Here is a 19,899-nt window from a genome sequence, read left to right on the forward strand (position 1 = left end):
CTGCTAAAATAACTGAACAACCCTCATTTTGTTTCTCAATTTTAATGGGAAAGGTTACATTTTAACACTGCCAGTGAAATTAATAGATTTTGGAAGTGCTTAACTCAGATTATGCCCTTGCAGCACAATTCTGTATTTATTTATTCTGAAATCCAATGGAATAAAGTCAATGGAACTTTCTTGCTATAATACATGCGCATAATAATAAATGATGGAGTCTTGAGCTTTAAATTTTCTATAAAATGGTGAAACTGGTCTTGAAATGATGGTAAGTCCAAGATCAATGTACCTCATATCAGCCCCGGGCATGAAAATGAGCAAAAACTGAAGAACAATTTATTTCCACTAGATCTATTCAGTTCTGGGCAGGCCCAGCAGTTTTTATGTATTTATTAAACAGATTTATATAGTTGCCTAATTCACATCCAGTGACTCTGGGCAGCGTGCAACATTAAAAACCCACAGTTTAACTCACCCACCCGTTGATGACAACACAATCAGCCAAGTGACTTGATTGGCTCCAAATGGGGTCCCCAAGCCTGGGGACTAAACCATATCTTCAATTACCCTGGGGAATGATCAGGAGTGAAATCCAGCAGGTTCTGACAGGTTCTGGAGAACCAGTAGCGGAAATTTTGAGTAGTTCAAATACCAGCAAATACCACCTCTGGCTGGCCCCAGAATGGGGAGGGAATGGAGATTTTGCAGTATCCTTCCCCAGGAGTGGGGAGGGAATGGGGATTTTGCAGTATCCTTCCCCATGGGGTGGCGTAGGAATGGAAATTTTGCAGTATCCTTCCCCTGCCAGGCCCACCAAGCCACGCCACGCCCACCAAGCCATGCCCACAGAACCAGTAGTAAAAAAAGTTGGATTTCACTACTGGGAATGATGCTCCAAAAGGAAGGGACTACCACAGAGAAGGTCCTTTTTAAGGTCCCATTTACCATTTAGAAAGAGAATGGAAGTGTAGTCTATTTTCTTTGCCTGTGTTCCATGAAGTGTAGCTTTATGTACAGCAGCTGAGTTACTTCCATTTCTAAAATTGACTCTCCTCATATATTTGTCCCAAGCAATGGATAATTAAAGAGATGCTGTTGTTTCCTTGTTTCTACAGTTTAAAGGAAGGGGGGGATTTTCTCAGATACTTTATCATCTCACCCAGCAAAGTGCGTCTTTTATGAATTAGAAAGAAACGTATTGTTGTCCCCCATCCTAAAATTATTAATTGGCTTTTTTTCACATAGCAAAGTGATGGAGATCGTGGCATCCGTGACCTTTCCAGATGGAGTGAGGGAAGAGGCCTTTCGGAAGCCCGGAAGCCCTGCTGTTAATCAGCACTGACCAGGAATCAACAACAAATGATGTTGTTCTACAAATGTGCCAGACAAGACCAGCCTGAACATCCAGCAGAGTGATTCATCCAGTCAGAAAGCAGAGGATGTGGCACAAAAAACAGGATTAATGTATTGAGTGATAAGAACATATTGGATGGACCATGCAGCTTACCCTGGAACCCACCAGTTGACCTACTGTCTAGAGAAAGATCTTCTTGTGACTAGTTTTAAATCCAGATTGAACTGCCATCTTTGTCTCTCCTTCAGCAGCCTAACTTAAAGGTCTTCAGAGTCTCTGCCAGGCAAAGGTGATAACAAGCAGCTATTTGGAAACAGGCCTTATCAGTGGTAGCCCCATTTCTCCATCCCAAAATGCCTCCCTAGTCAACCATCCTTTTGTTATTTGCACCAAGCAAAAATGCTCCTATTCCCTCAAGCATTTAATCAATGCATGGACTTATTTTAATAAAGATGCTGCTCAGAAACCGTTTAATTACTCTGGCTGCTCCTTTTTAGTGCTTTCCCCTTTTATTGTTTATATCAGCATGTATTTTAATTATTCTGCTTAATTGTGCATTTTAATTATAGCTCTGAATTTTATTTTGAGAGCTCAGTAGGATATAAAATGCCTCAGAAAAATTGGGTGTCGAACAATGACTTGAAGGGTATTTTTAAAAAAATGTTTCAGGTCTGTTATGTTGGAATAGCAGGGGTAAGGGGTCATTCCAGGGTAGCATGCAAGGAAAGGGTTATATTGCTGTTGAGTAATTTTATAATTATTCTGTCAGCTGCTCATGGTTTGTCCCCCAGCACACAAAGGACTAAATTGGCAAAGGGACTCTCCAGTTTGCTAAGAAGATGGAGAGCCATAAATATGTCACTATAATGCATACACTTGGCTTTCTTAGCTCTTAAAATTATCAGTTTTCTTACTCCTCCCTATAATATTCCTATATTAAAAGGCCTTACCTAGTTCAGCGCCAAATGCTTTGTCTTGTTTTCTGTTGCATTTTCGGTTTCACTGAAGTTTGTTCAATCTGGTGACCTTGGACAGTGATTCATTTCTCCTCTCACCCATTCCTACTACTAGACTGGGGTGGTGAGTGTTTGATTGCACCTGCTATAAGTTTAACTACTTCCCAAATGTTCAGACTCATAGGAGTTCTAGCCCATAATATCTAAATTACAAGACTACTTATTTATGTACAGCGTGGAGTTGGATGGATCAGATGCAGAGGTGGGTTTCAGCAGGTTTTGACCAGTTCTGGAGAACCGGTAGCAGAAATTTTGAGTAGTTCGGAGAACTGGCAGTAAAAATTCTGACTGGCCCTGCCACCATCTATTCTCTGCCTCCCAAGTCCCAGCTGATTGGCAGGAAATGGGGACTTTTGCTGTAACCTTCCCCTGGAGTGGAATGGGAATGGAGATTTTACAGTATACTTCCCCTGCCACGCCCACCAAGCCACACCCACAGAACCGGTAATAAAAACTTTTGAAACCCTCCACTGATCAGATGCACTGGCTGATGCCATAGTTTTCTGTCTTTGTCTCAGAGCTCCTCAATGTTCAAGGCAGAATCTCTTTCTTCTTGAACAACCCACATAATTTGTTACAAATGATGCCTCAAAAGATTTCAAGGTTGAATGGGATTGGTGCTGCTCCAATTTTCTAAGAAATTGGAAAAAAGGTCCAAAACACTGCGAGTAAAGTAAAGCAGTTAGATTTGGGTTGGCTCAGCAGGAAGATGCAATCACTTGTTGCAACCTCGGGTGTTAAATCCCAGTTTGAAAGAGCAGGAGAAAGTGTGGCTTAAAGGAGCCAGTTGGTTTAGAAAGGGAGACCACATATGGTTTGAGGACATGGAAATATAGAAAAGTGCACTTTGGATGCCTCAGTAATGGGGACTTGTCATCCAAGTGGCCATCACTGCACATTCATAATCTCACCTTTAGTTTACTTACTTTAGTTCTTACTATCTCAACTACTGCATGCATTTATTTTTGGACATCTTTATTATTGTTTTTAATTGTTTATAGTTTTGGAATTGTAACGCCCTCCACAATCAGTTGGCTGAGATGAACAGCTATGAAAATTGCATGAATAAATGTGTCGTGTCCCACTCCTCCGCTGACGACCGGGTCAGGGAAATCCGAATCAGGCATGCCTCTGCAGCTCTGCCAAAGTCCTAGCAAAGTTCTCAAGGCAGGCAGGAGACCAGAAAGTGACTTCAGCAAGATATGTTAGACTTTGCCTGACTCAGAGAATGCCAGAAAGCAGATCCTTTATATAGGCCATGGGGTGTGGCTCCATGACTCAGCACTTATCCAGGCCTGCCCCTCCCTTCCTTCTGTCGCCGCCGCCTATCAATTCTTCTGAAGCGAGGGTCACTCCAGTCTGCAGCTGTTGGCAATTGACCTTCCTCAGGCTCACATGCTGTGGGGGAGGGGGAGGGGTCTAGTTGCTCCGTTTGCCTGGGCATGGAGCCAGAGCTGGGTGCTGGAGGTACTTCTTCCTCCTCAGTCTGTCTGGGAATGGAGCCAGGGCTGGGGCCGGGAGGCATACTAGGACATTCCTCAGCGTTCGGAAGCAGATAAGAAGGCCCCGGCTGCGGTGAAAGTGGGCGAGACACAACAAAATGAATGAACGAACGAACGAATGAATAAATGAATGAATGAAGTCAATTTTGATCACTTTGCATAAGGTACAGTAAATTGAATTAATATGCCAGGATGAGGATTCGGTTTCTGTATTCCTCATAATGATTGAGTGTTTAAATTATTATTTGCTTTTTTACTGCAGGCCTCTGATATCAGGCTACAAATCCCAATTTACCAGTTGTTATGATCCTATTTACTGCAACTGAATTACTGTAACTATTTTCTGAGAAGCCGAAGAGGCATTTGAATAGAATAGAGACCAAAATCTTTTGATGAAGACAGCTGCTGATTTCAAGTTGTTTGACTTTAGGATCATGTATGTGCAATTGCATGTATATGTAACCTGCCAAATAGCAAACAAATTAATATGAAAATACAAATACATCTAACAGCATGAAAATTGTTTAAGTTTCAACACTTCCCTTCCCATGCCACTCTTGAGACCCATCTGAGCAAATTGGAAGAGTCTGTGCCTTCAGTTTCGCTACGATGCCAAATTTGGAGGCCTATGCACATCTTTATCCAGGATTGGATGCACAGCACATTCCAGATGCTTTAATTTGGGTGCATTCAGGAATGTTAACAACATCAAGATGGTGGTTCTAAAAATGCAACCCAAACTCCAGCCTATTAGTGTGTGCATTAATCTTACATGCACACACAAAGGTGGCAGGACTTCAATGACCTACCCATAAACACCATCGTGACTATTTTGACCATACTCCATACTCCTCTATGCATTTCAATAAGAACGTGGCATAGAGAACCAGGCTGAGTTTTGTAGCCATGTCACTTCTATTCCTAGGCAGTAGGTGTGACTGCCAAACATTACTGTTTTAAAGTATTGAACATCAGTGAAATTACAGATAACCCCCCTAAAAAGTGCCTTGGTTTGAAAATCATACACTTTTTTCCCTCCCACGGTCATATTTTTTTTCATTTTTTCACCCACTTTTCCTCCAACAACTGTGCAGAGTGTGATACTGTATATTTTCAATCCCCCCACTACTAGATGGGGTTTTTTTGTTGAGGATTACCTGTAGTAAACTTTTTTGTAATCACCGTCCGATTTAAAAACAGAAGGAAAACGAATTCTAAGAAAGCAATTAAAAACCATAACAAAAATAAAGAATTATAAAAATGAATGTTGTCAAAGTATGGCGTATTTTGCAAGCACAAAACAAAGCTTAGTCAAGTTTGCAGAAATGAACATCAAAAACTTCCTTTTTATGACCTTGTAGTCCTTATTGGGGTAGAGTCTGGATGGAGACTGGATGGGGTTGAGCATTTACTGGCCATATGCCTTTCCTGATGCCTACTTGTATGCGGCGTTCGTAACAGATATTCTTTCTCTGCACCTAGGAGAGAAACATCTGCCGCTACCTAGGATTGAATTCTCAATCTTCCAACTGGGAGGTGAGCGTGTTCACCACCAGGCCATCATGCCATTTTGAAGAGACAATCAAAACTGTAAATATAATGGATCCAACATACAATGTTAATCTGATTAGATGGGGAGTTTTTAACTGAGCATTTTTATCATACGAGCAAGATCGCAAAATGTGGGTTAATGTTTTAAGGACTCCTTCACCATTGGACAAAGTCTTTGTTAATACCAGAACAAACCCATAATTTTTCCTTTAAAACATCTGGTTTAGTTACATTCCCACAGGAATCAAACTAGGTGTCAGTTTTGGAAGGCAATTTTCTTTTTTGCTTCTTAACTGCCACATATTTTAGCTGGGGAAGTTGGGAGGGGATTGTTGTTGGAGCGGTAGAAGGTTAGTCATAACAACATTCCGTATTCAAGGACATCCTGCGGTTGATGGAGACTGCCTGAAGACTGTATCCAATTGAGTGTGAAGAGCTGATTGGACAATGTGATGAACTTGTGGGTGTGGGGCAGGGCTGTGAATTCCCAGCTGGGTGGAGAAAACCTGGAAACTTTCAGATTTGAGTTTTCCCAGATGTGCCAACACGACATCTCTAATAAATTGGAACTTTGAGGAACCTCAAGCCTCAGAGCTTTATTTTGCTGGGGGTGTTCCTTGGAACCCTGACATTAGGCAGAGGTTTCACATATATTCTCTTATCTCTTTGCCATTGCAGACTTGTATTTTACCTAGTAAATAAATTTCTCTTTTATGCTTTAGTGAAGAGAAATGTGTGAGTAACTTGATTTAAACCCACTTCTTCACCTCTAGCACAAAACAAGCGAAAGAGAACAGTTACGCAATTTCTCCTGGAGAAACCAGACAGTAAACCTAAATAAAGTGATCTTTAAAGCTGGCAGCTAATTAGAAAGGTATATTATAAAGAAATGTGTCCCCATTCCTAGCTCGAATCCCACAAAACATAATAAACTACACAAGATCCCAAACCAAGGTGGATTTACTTGAATTACAAGGAATTAACTTTAAAGCTGTATTACTTTATATCGTTTTATATAAAAGCAATATAGCTGCTTTCAGGGGACAGAAATAACTCCAGTGATTAATGAATGTTGGCTGGAATGGAATCCCTTCCATCTGGATAAATGGAGAACATTAATTGAGTTATCCAAAGTATTTCTTTTGTGCAGCAGATTAGGATAATAGAATAGGTCATTTGTTAAGGATTCAGGCACTTTATGGCTTTTTTTCCATTGTGATTCAAAAGCCTCAATTTGATTACTGTTCGAAATTATAGTTGTACTTCCCCACCAAAATTGAATCAATTGGGAATGCTCATGTACTCCAGGTTACCTCCAGTTATTATTTAAACACAGGTTTATTCAGAATTTTGAGTGCCAGTCTAGATATTGATATGTTCTGAATTCCAAGTAATCACTTTTAAAAGCAACTGGGTATTCTGCTGTCTCTCTGCCAGCTGCCTTCAGTCAAATGCCTTTTAATCTAATATACCCAGTCATTCCAAGCATCAATCTTTTAAAGACTAGTAACCCCTTGTAAGTATTGTAAAGATTTGATTAATCAAGCCTTTGATAAACAGAACAAGACAAGCATGGCCATATTCTGCCATTAATTCAATAGCCCATGAGGTCCCCTAGAAGAATCAATATCTCAATTTTGCTATGAATAGATGAAGGAGGAACCCATGTCACTGGATTCTCCAGTACAATCTAAGTAATAAGAATCCGGCAATAAAGACTTTAAAAAATATGTTTAAAAGCACACCCACTGGGAACTGCAGATGCTTATGTTTACGCCGCAGGTGTACAGCAAAAACAAGATTGTCCCATAAATAAAATTGTCAAAAGGTAGGCCTGGCACAATGATATATCTCCTGATTAGGTGACTATAACCTGCTCTACATGGAGTTGCTCTTAAAAATTGCCATTTAAAAAGAGTGGCAGTCAGGTATTTCTCATATACTTTTTATTTCGATCTTATGTCACCTGCACATTGTTTTGGGGTTTTTTTTTGTCCTGAATAGCAGTTATTGGCTATAGGAATCATTCAAATTTACCTTTGGAGTTTCTATTATCATAGGGCAGAGGTGGGGAACTGTGGCCTTTTTATAACTTGTGGACTTCAACTCCCAGAATTCCTGAGCTAGCATTCCTGAGCTTTCTTATCCCTGTCATAGGGACTACTAGTTCTGGCATACCTGGACCCTCTCTAGCACTCATCCTAATTATATTTTCACACAGACACACACCCCAAACTTTGCTTGCTGAGATCATAGGAGAGCAGGGCAGGAGAGTGTTGTCATGATGCAAACTCCGCCTCTTTCATAGTTGCATGCAACGTCATGACACACATTGAAAATGGGCTGAGTTTACAACGCAGGGCTGATTTTCTCATTTGACCCTTGACCTCTGGAAGACTGATCAGGAATTTCATACCTTCCTTATGAGAGTTGCCCTAATTCCAATTCCTAATAGGACTTAGATAAACAGTTTTGTTTGTATAGGTTTTTATGAATGAAGGTTTTTAATGGCTCTTTTTGATGTGACTATAAAAGGACTGGTTTTTGTCTTTGCTATTTGGTGCTGTGTGCTTTTAAGCAGTAGATTATGGGAAAGCAATTATGTCTATCTGCCTGTTGGTCATCATGAATTGCAAGGATATCCTAAGTGTGTTGATTCGAAACTAGACTCCACTGATTCAAACAGACTTAAATACAGGTTAAAACAATGGAAGAGTATACCATTATTATATTATTGATCTCGTTTAAATCTTCTAGCTTTGTATTTTGCTGTGCTATTATGTATAGCGACATTGTCATTTTTTGCCCCGCTAGTATGAACTGATTTTATTCTTATCAATACCACAAGATTTTGGAAAGAAATTATGTAAAGGGACTCTCAACTCTAGCAGCACAGTTATGTCTGAAAAAGAAAGCAGAAGAAGACTAAATCTGGTGGAGGGAGGGAAGAGGAGGAGGAGGAGGAGGCAGAAGCTGAAGGAAGAAAAATCAAGTTCTAAATGAGCCAATTCAGACTAGGGATTGCAATGAAAATATGGTTCCTATCCACCAATGCCAGGTTAAGGCCAACCAATGTTCAAAGCACAGCCCAACAATGATGCCCATCAGTGGTAGGATTCAAAAAAAATTACTATTGGTTCTGTGGGCATGGCTTGGTGGGTGTGGCATGGCTTGGAGTGTGTGGCTTGGTGGGCATGGCAGGGGAAGGATACTGCAAAATCCCCATTTCCTCCCAATCAGCTGGGACTTGGGAGGCAGAGAATAGATGGGGGTCAGAGGTGGTATTTACCGGTTCTCCGAACTACTCAAAATTTCCACTACCGGTTCTCCAGAACTGGCCAGAACCTGCTGAATATCACCTCTGGTGCCCATCAGTGGAAGCAAAACTAAAATAAGGCATTGATAATAATTCCTTCAACACTGTCAAACTATTTATTAAGTCTGCACTACTATTAATCTTCTCATTGTTCCCCCACCCATCTCCTCCCACTTATGACTGTATGACTGTAACTTTGTTGCTTGTATCCTTACGATTTATATTGATATTGTTTCCTGATTGCTTATTTGTACCCTATGACTATCATTAAGTATTGTATCTTATGATTCTTGATGAACGTATCTTTTTTTTTATGTACACTGAGAGCTTATGATAAATTCCTTGTGTGTCCAATCACGCTTGGCCAATAAAAAAGATCTATTCTATTCTATCTGACAGTATCTTCACAAATTTTTAAACTTTATTCACTCACCAGGCCAATGAATTTTTTTTAACCGTGTAGATTAAAGCAGCATGACAAATACAATTACAAAAAAAAAAAAGACTAGGGACAAACATGGCAATAAAAATGTTAAGAGCTTAATAGTTAGAGGGAAAAAACTTCACAGTGCCTCTTGGTGCCTAAACATATACTTATTTTTCTTAATGGTTACTCCAGAACTGTTACACCCATGCATACAAATATGGTCAAAGGATTGGTCCTGTAGTTAAAAAGATCTTTAGGTGGCTTGCTCTGGAATGCTTTCTTTCTTTTTCTTTTGTTAATCTAGACTTTATTTTGTTTTCTTAAATTATGTAAACTGCTTCAGGAGCATTTGTTAGGTCAAAATGTGATACAAAAATGATTTGCATTAATCATAATTGCATGTTATTATCTTCCAGATTAATTCTTGTGTGGCATAGGGGAATACTTTTAAAAAGCATCAGAATTCAAATAATCCAAGATTACACATCATCTATGCAGAAAACTGAGAGGGAGGGCAGGTTTTTTTTTATATGTAGAAAAATTCAAACTGAGCTGCGCCTCATTTAAATTCCCCGTGGACCTTCAAATGCGGCTGAAGGGGGGGGAAAAAGCATTTAAATGTTCAGCAATTAAGAGGCGTGCTAGAATTAAAACACAGGATCCTCTGAAGAGTCAATGGATCATCATCCCCAGTGTAAAAGAACTTTCAAAATAGTCCTTAAAAAATTGGTTGTTGCTGTTCGTGAAAACAGATATGAATCCATGACCAAATCTCAGGGTTGTCACATAGGTAGAAGTTCCTATATGTCATTTAGCATGGACACTGCAAAACCTGCAGGAGCTACTTCCTTTCTTAATCAGTCTCTTTTCCAAGCTCATGGAGATTTTATAAATTGCTATTCCGTCAATTTTCACAGATGTTTTGAGTTCTCAGTTGGTTAGTTCTCTGAAGCCATACTGCCGTGCATGGATGAAATTGGGAAGCGTCAGGTCCAAAACCAGGAATGACATATGGAGGTTCTTCCCAGCGGAGTTCTTCATTGTTCCCACACCTATAGACAGAATCTTGCCAAGCTGAAGCATTCTACTGTCTGCATCTACTATATACTCTGAGAACTATTAGGGAGAGTCTGTCCTCACCCTCTTTCTCTCACACCAAATAGCTGGACTGAACTGTCTCTTATTCATGCAACCCCCTCACTTCTGGGAATCTGGCCTAGTACATTCCATCATAGGAAGTCACCACGGATCCCGCCTTCTTTCCACCCTCCACAACTCTCCCTTCCAGAAAATGCTTCTAGTTAGAACAGAAAGCGAGATCTTTGGCAAGCAATTCTTCTGCCCTCTTGTGGCATTTAGCAGATGCATCATGAATTTGTCCTTTTAAACCTTTTAATGAAATTAATGTTTTTGTTTTTATACAGCCATGTTTGAACTGTAAGGGGATTCACCAGATGCTTTTAGTTATTTTATTATTTTTCAGTGACTCACAAAGGGTTTGAGACTTTTGTGACAGGAAAATAATATCTCCAGTATCTGATGCAGAGTATTTATTTCTAGTTGGTTTTTTTTTCCCCTTTTTCTTTTTTCTTTTCCATGGTGGCTCTAAGGTTACAGGTAGTCTTTGACTTACGACCACAATTGAACCTAAAATTTATGTTGCTAAGTGAGGCATTTGTTAAGCAAATTTTGCCCTGTTTTACAACCTTTCTTGCCACAACTGAATCACTGCAGATTCAGAAAGTCGCAAAAGGTGATCACATGAGCCTGGGACGCTGCAACCGTCATAAATATGAGTGAAATATGATTTCGATCACGTGACCACAGGGGTGCTGCAATGGTTGTATGCGTGAAAAATGGTCATAAGTCCCTTTTTTCAGTGCCGTTGTAACTTTGAACGGTCACTACATGAAGTTGAGGACTATCTGTATTAGTAAAATATTCATGGTACAATTATTCCCTTCCAGTCTTATTGTTCTAAGTTCTTTCAAGTCAGCAATGGTTACAAGATTAAAACCACTAAAATGAAAATCCAAGAAACAACCAACAGATAAGAGACATAACAGGAGTGTCTGCAGAATATGGTTTTAACCCACGCACCCCCAAAAATATGGTTTTAACCCACCCCACAATGGCACAACTGAAGCCCCACCCATTTCATAGCTGTTGTTCTGACTTTTTTAAACAGACCCTGCAGATACCCTGAGTACAGTGGTGGAATTCAGCCAGTTCGCACCACTTGGGAAGAACCGGTTGTTAACTTTCTGAGCAGTTTGGCGAACTGGTTGTTGGAAGAAATCATTAGGGCAGAGAACCGGTTGTTAAATGACTTGAATCCCACCACTGCCTGGGGAAACATTAACATCCTCGTAAGGATTTCCTTTGGAATGAATTCCTAAGCCTTAATAAGATAGGATCTGTTTTAATTTCAGTGGGGCAGTGTAAGAGAAAGGGGTCACATAACCAGCCAGGTATCTCCCAGCAGTTATGGTTCTAGTCATTTGCCATTTTTTCCATGAATCTGAGTGGAACTATTCCAATACGTGTGTGTGTGTGTGTGTATACACAACACATATACACATACATATACATAGATATATAGATACATACCAGTACATGTATACATATACACACACTAATTGATATATGCATTATGAAAAAATTTGCACTTAACCGTGCTCTCCAGTAGTAGTAAAGGAACATAACCTTGATGGATATATGTAAGAACTGTTACTTAGGCAAAAGAATCTGATGCATTTTTTTTTTCAGTCCAGACCAACAAAATAACATTTAGAAGCAACTCGGGCAGACACTTCTCTGATTCAGTGGATTACAAATTCAGCACAATCACAACTGTAAGATTGTGTTTTTCTATAGCCAGTTTCAATAAAATTAGTTTTAGCATGCCTAGAAAGTTGATTTCCTAGTCAGGTCTACAAGTGGGACCACCTCAGGAGAAAAATCAAAAGATGTATTCAGGGTGGGGTTTTTTTAAGAGGCCAGCAGTTTAGCACTATACAGGTAGTTCTCTACTTACAACAGTTCATTTAGTAACCGTTCAAATTTCATAAACGGTGGAAAAGTTACCACCTTTGCAGCATCCCCATGATCATGTGATCAAAATTCAGATGCTTGGCAACTGGTTCATACTTATGACCGTTGCTGTGTCCCAAGATCATGCGATCACTTTCGCGACCCTCTGACAAGCAAATTCAATGGGAGAAGCCAGATTCACTTAATAACCAAGTTACTACCTTATCAACTGCAGCGATTCACTTAACAACTGTGGCAAGAAAATGAGGTAAAATTCACTTAAGAAATGTCTCACTTAACAACTGAAATTTGGGGCTCAACTGTGGTCAACCTGTACTTGAAACCAAAATGGTGTAAATATTAAATATGGTTACTGAAACAACTCATATATTAAATTAAGATGACATGTCCTGTTTCAGCAAAACATAAACAAAAATTAGAGTTTGTCTAAGATAGATACAAGGCTAAACTACAGGGAACTGAAAACTGAAGCAAAAGGTTTCAATTCATTCCTAAAAAGTGCCCCGATAGAAAGAATAAAGGCCAAAGCTTGTTAATGTAATGATAATCCATATTTTCTTGAAATGCAGTCAGATGTTTTACTCTCTGGAGATTTCATTGGTGCTTCTAGAGAGTTCTAGAGAGTTGGGTAAGACAGTAGAGCCAATCTTGCGCTCTCACGGAGAGGGACTCCTCGGGGTGCCGTCGGCGCGACAGTGTCGTCTGGCGACACCCAGGGGAAGGGCCTTCTCTGTGGGGGCTCCCGCCCTCTGGAACGAACTCCCCCCAGGACTTCGTCAACTTCCGGACCTCCGAACCTTTCGCCGCGAGCTCAAAACTCACTTATTTATTTGCGCTGGACTGGGTTAGCTTTTTATGGGTTTTTAATTGGGTTTTATCGATGGGTTTTTAATGGGTTTTTAATGGGTTTTATTATTTGCTAAATTTTAATTGCGGCCAAATTGAATAAGTTTTTTAGTGGTATTTTAATAGTATTTATTTTGTAATAGGAATGTTTATTTTATCTGGCTGTAAACCGCCCTGAGTCCTTCGGGAGAAGGGCGGTATAAAAATTTAAATAATAAATAAATAAATAAATAAATAAAATCTTTGGCTGATGAGTTGCCTTCTAGCACTGTACATTGGCACCAGGGGTGGAATTCATTTACCTGCACTACTGGTTCGCAAATGGGAGCGCATGCGCCACTTCCATGCATGCGCGGGACCTTCTGTGCATGTGCAGAGCATCAAAAATGGGACATGATGACATCCGGGTGGGTGGGCGAAGCCTCCCACAACTGCCGCTACCAGTTCGCCCAAACCAGATAGAACTGTCTGAATAGCACCACTGATTGGCATGTCTAAATAATTAATTCTATTTATATAGAGGTTTCTATAACATTTGTGGATTTTTCTGAATCTATCTTGGTTTCGAGTTCAAATGTTAATCGTATTGCAAACAGGGAGTCAATGAAGCAAGGGGAGAAGAAAGAGTGACCATTTGTACTACCACGATTCCCCTGCTTAGCACCATAATATGATGTTGTCATTATTCCCACAGCCGCTTTAATGCATATGTCAAAATTGTGTAGCTGAATGAATGGTTAAATGTCTCCCTTTGCGTTGCTCCCCATGATGTGGTGATATCTGATTAGAGTTCATACGGAAAGGTTGACAAGAGTCTTATAATGTATTCATTAGTCCCCCTTGAGAATTCCGTCATATTGTGGGCTGCTGGAATCAAATGTAACAACAACAACAGCAGCAGCAGCAGCAGCAACAACAACAACAACAATAAAAACAGATTTTATCTGTCAAGACTATGATTTAGAGTTCCATGGCTATCACGGAAAGATGACAGGATATCCATGAAGGTGTATTTTAAACAGAAGCAATAAAGTATCTATTTTACTTCACTTTCTTGAACTGTATAGTCCTCACCTTCTCTTGGTCCTTGGTTTTCTTAGTCTTTCCCTTAGGCACTTAAATAACCTCTCTTCCTGAATGTACATTAGTTGGTGAATATTAATATTCACATATGAATGCTAAAATCAAAGTTCATCTTATTTCATGAATTATAAGCATGTACACACCGACACACACATTTAGGAAATTTATAAATAAATGCAAGGTTATGGTTACAAGATTAAAACCATTCAAATGAAAATCCTTGTGGTGACTGTCAATGTTCACCAGTTAATTTCACATTTATTTATTTATTTATTTATTTAAATATGCTGGACCTTACATACTGTCATAGTAAATACTCAATGTAACATCTGGATACACTGAGACAGCCCTTTAGTATCTATATTCCATCCATCCAGACTAGTTCTGTGGTAAATTATTTTTTAACTCTTGGAATGTTCTACTTTTTGGTAGAACATTACAGATGCCTCCAAGGGAGTTCTACCTCACATCCTGAGGTAGCTTCTTCTGAAACATCTTTCGGAGCAATAAAAAGGATTTTAATCATAATTCATGTGGATGAAATCAGTATTTGCTCATAAGCTGCAGCAAAAGTGCCATTTCAGGCAGCAATTTAATAAACTCTCTTGGAAAACTATAGGAATAGTGCCCAAAGCAACCAAGCTCATCTCCTGCAAAACATAAAGAAACAGGCTTCACTCTATGTACCAAAAATAACCTGGCTACCTATTTTTTGTGGGGAAGGGGGAGTTATACGATTTCCTCAATTTGAGCATTGTTAAAAATTAAGGTGTCACATATCTTCACTAAGAAAAAGAGCTTGGCAATGCCAAAGGAATGCCTGGCATTTTTAAACTGGAGAACAGAAACTGTAGCCTGTATGTTTGAAAATTAAAACATGCTTGTTTTCTTTTTGGGGGGGAAAAAACAGCACAAAATCTTGTGTGTACATTCCTCATGGCAAATTGGGCAATTCTTCTTTCTCTGAGCCCCAACATCAGTTTATCCTTTGTTTGATGAAATCCAACTGCTAGCCAGGCGCATTTTCCTGGGACAAATGACTGAGCCAGCTGCGCCAGCTGGACTGTTTAGAGCACAATGTACAGCTGGAAGTGCTAAGCAAGATCAGCTGGAGGAGAAGAAATACCAGCAGCCAAGCCTTCAGAATATTTTGTCAGTTGTGAGGTGGGTGGGGGAGAAATAGATTCATTTAATTGTTACCAAATATTTATGGTGACAGACGCACAATGGGATGGATGGCACTCAAATGGCTGGATTCACCAAGGAAGGAGAGAGGAAGAATTTGTATGTTTTGGAGTAATTCAATTGATTTTACTTTTCCAAACTCGGTTTTTGTCATTTTGATCTGTTTTATAATCTCTTCATACATCTGGATTCAATGCAGAATCAACAAAACGTCTTGTAACTGAGAACATTTCACAATTTGGGATGTAAAAATTGCACACAGCTGATTAAGATGCAAGTCAGAGGTCAAGAAACCTCTAGTTCTGACTTTTTTTTCCTCATCTGAATTTGAAACATCTGAAATTGCAATGCCAAGGTACAATTTCCTACTTGATTTTTGTTGGAAATGGGTTAACCCATTGCACACAAAATCCCTCAAATTCCAAGTAGTGCCCATACTTGCCATTCTGTAATGCTTTCCAAATTTAAAAAAATGGCCTCTAGTCATGAAAAACTGGCCTGCCTGGTATAAATCAATAATCTAGCCTATATGCTATTATGAGATGTCAAGACAGGAGATGACCCTTTCTCGAAAACTTAATAAGGAGATGGGTGCTGAGCTGGCATGCACTTTTGTTTCACTGTGGTTGCAGACAGTCATTTTCAGTCATGATTTACAGCACCATTTTGAAACCAGCTTATGAAGAAAAGAGCTCAAGGAATCAGAAGGACTAGTAACATAATTCCAGAATTTCTGGAGTCCCCAAATTAAGCCTGTTCCAAGTCTGTGGCCTTTCACTAAAGACACGTAATCAAGGTGCAGAGTGCTGGACAGATCATAGGTTGGTCTGGTTGATCCTCAACCTGAATATAGCCGCTTTACATTGTAAGTAAGTTAACTAAGGGCTGTCAGAGTTATTCAATGTCAGCAGACTACATGATGAGACCAACATTTCCAAAATATACTTAATGAAAATTCCCCAGCAATTTACCGCTTGTAAGAACCTGTTCTGAAAAGTGGATGCCGTTTAAGGATGCCATCACAGATAGCAACAACTGTACTTGAACTAAAAACCCAGGCACATCGAAACTGGTTTGATGAAAACTACAAGACCACTTCAGCAGGCAAAGAACAAGGCCTATTCTGGCTGTCAGAATGAGGCATCATCTGTCTCAAAGAAAAACAAGTCCAAAGTACAGAGAGAATTGTGAGAAATGCAGGATGAGTGGTGGCAGAGGAAGGCTGAGCAGGTGGAACGCTATGCAGACATGCATGCAACCAGTGCAACAAAGTCTGTTTATGCTCCCCCTTACTGTCATTTGATGGGTTTTATCGTTTTTGACCAGAAATGATAAAAGACTGGAAAAGCACTTTTCTAACTTACTCAATAGGCTATCCACAGTTGTTCATTATTTCTTACAGCAGATTTCTCAGCTGCTGTCTTAAATGCCTGTCTCCTTCTACTGATGAGTTCAGCAAAGTTGCCTTGCAGATAAATTCAAATAAAGCAACAGGGCGGAATAGCATTCTTCCTGAGATCTACAAAGGACTAAACCCATATGCCATATGCAGCTATTTCAAGACATCTTAGAAGATATTTTGGTCCACAGGGGAGATGCCTGATGACTTTGGTAATGCTCTCATTATGGCTCTCTATAAAAACAAGGGAAGCAAATCAGACTGAAGAAACTACAAAGGTATCTTACTGTTGTCCACCATAGGCAAGATGTTTGCTTGCATTCTCCTGGTCACTGTCTCAGAAAGAAACCTGGGAGAGGTGTGGTGTGGCTTTCAGCCAGAGTGGAATTCTGCAGATATGATATCTGCCATGAGGCAAGTCCAGGAGAAGCACACTGAGCAGAACCAGCCTCTTTACTCTGTCTTCATTGACCTGACAAAGGCATTTGACACTGTAAACAGGGAGGCTTGCTGGATCATCCTGAGTTGTTATGGTTGCCCAAAGAAATTTGTGAAGCTCATTCAGCTACTCCATGAAATAATGACAGGACAGGTTGTCCACAATGGTGATACATCAGTTGCATTTACCATTTCCAATGGAGTAAAACAGGGTTGTATACTAGCACCACTCCTATTCAATCTGTTCTTCACTTGCATGTGGTCATGTGTTTTTCAGAATCTGAAAACAATGAGTGTACATCAGCAACTGATTGGATGGCTCTCTTCGATCTTCACATCTTAAATGCATGGATGAAGTGCCCCCATATAACCCTACAGTTATTTAAGAAATCCTCTTTGCTGCTGACTGTGCACTCCTGGTGCACAAGGACAGTGATCCCCAACAAATCCTCATATGCCACTAAGCTATTTCGCCTCATTATCAGCCTGAACAAGGCTGACGTACTTTACCAGCATGTGCCAAATAGCAAGTCTGTAGAACCAAAAATCACTGATGATGACCCCTGCTATCAAAGGTAAATAGCTTCAAATATCATCTCAAGCAACTTCAAGGTCTTTAGATGAAGAAATTGACTCCAGAATCAGCATGGCCAGCTAGACACAAGGGCAGCTGCGTACTAGACTGCTCAATCAACACAACATCCACATTTCCACGAAGCTGAAAGTCTACAGTTCTTATATCCCTTCCCTCCTATGTGAGTTCTGGATTCCAGTCCAAAGGCAAATCAAATAACTGAAGACATTTCACATGCACGGTTTCAACTTTGGCATTTATTGGCAAGACCATGTCTCTCACCTGGAGATCTTGGATTGCACAGAGTCCAGCAACACTGAGTCCCTGATTATCAGAGATGAGATGGGTGGAACATGTCATCAGAATAGATGACTAGCATATGCCTTACCAGTTGCTCTATGGTGTACTGGAGTCTGGAAAAAGATCTTGAAGTTAACCACACAAGCATTACAAAAAGTCTGTGAAAGAAACCCTACACTACTGTGACATCCAGCCAAGGGAATTGGAAGCTGCAGCTGCTGACAGAACCCGCTGGTGAACCCTCTGGTATGAGTCCTCCCCTGACTTTGAAGACAGGTGCTGCCAAAAAACTGACAGAAAATCATGAACAGCATCACAGAACGACACCCACACTTCTATAACAATGAACTTTTGGTGCTCCCATTGTGCTAGACTCTACACTTCCAGGCTGGGACTGCAGAGCAACCTCTATGTCCACAGATGAACTGCAGAACAGCATGTCTTCTTCAAACCTGAAGGACTACCATACATAAGATCTTCTCTGAGATTTTTCTGACATTGGTATTTACCTGTATCTTTGATATCTTCTCCTTAACCATTGTTTATTTAAAATCTTAGATTTCAATTGAAAACCTCCTTCCAAAATTCAATTACCTTGAACTCTTAGAACTTATCCTACCAGTAAATTATTCCAGACTTGTTTAGGAGAATTGCCTTATTTAAGTAAAAGCATTTATTTAATTGCTTGCTCAAACCCTCTTAAATCCAAAAAACTAATGTTTCTCATATTACATATCAAACTATATCAGTTGCCTAATTATTCAACCATGTATAAAATCCTTTTTCTAGGAGCAAAAACATCATCGGTATATCTCCACCACCTTCCACAATGTATATGGGAGGAGTAGTGATGGAAGATATATGTTTTTCCTTCATTTAAAAAAAGCCCATAAATAAATTGGCTAGGTCAGGATCCATGGTAATACCTTTGATTTGCCAATGCTTATTTTTAAAGCAAAGGTAATTTTTAAACACCATCGTGTTTGCTAATAAGGACAAAAATTATTTGTTGATATTCTTAAACACTTATTTCCAAAAAAATTACTTGGCGGTATCCTGGTATACAAAGGATGTATGTCAAAAACTGCTGGTTTATTTCCAATGAGTAGAAATTGAACTTTATGAATGAAATCACTAGCATCTGCTATAGACAAAGTGAAAGAGAAAAGAGTTTAGGAAATCAACTCATTGCAATACTATAGAAGCTTTCATAGATGAGTCCTATTGAACTTGCAATTTGCTTTGAACAGCACACACACAACTGGATTTTGTAACTCCTATACTACTGACTTTTCTTAAAATTTGGGGGGTATGAGAAAGGCCATCTTTGATCTATTGGTGAAGAGGAGGCAAAATTCACTTGATCTCTTCCAGGTGTACATGAGCAAAGTCAAGTGGTTGCTTTCACAATCACAAATTAAGGGTTAATTCAATGTTCAATTGCAAGTTCAAAAATCCATAACATGTAAATTTCTTCCTGCCAGAGGGAAACCCAGTCCAGTGCTGGCTTCCGCTACAGCTCTTCCTCTACTACCCATCTTTCTCTTGAGTTCCCCAATATTCCTTTCCTCAAAGGAGCAAAGAATGTGCCAGAATAAAGATTAGCATATTGGACTGGTTGGGAAACTCAACTTTAAAACCTCACCCATGAGTTTTACTGGGTGACTAAAAGCCGGTCACTATCTTTCAGCTCAATCTACCTCATAAAATTCTTGCAAAGGTAACATCAACATCATGTATAAACCTGCATTGCCTTGAGGCCCTGAAGAAAAGGCCCGATACAAGGGAAGCAGGTACACACAAATAATCTTCAGGAAAAACAGATGGGTTGTCAACACCAGCCTCTGATGATGA

The sequence above is a fragment of the Ahaetulla prasina genome, chromosome 1, assembly GCF_028640845.1.
Source record: "Ahaetulla prasina isolate Xishuangbanna chromosome 1, ASM2864084v1, whole genome shotgun sequence".
NCBI classification, from domain to species: domain Eukaryota; kingdom Metazoa; phylum Chordata; class Lepidosauria; order Squamata; family Colubridae; genus Ahaetulla; species Ahaetulla prasina.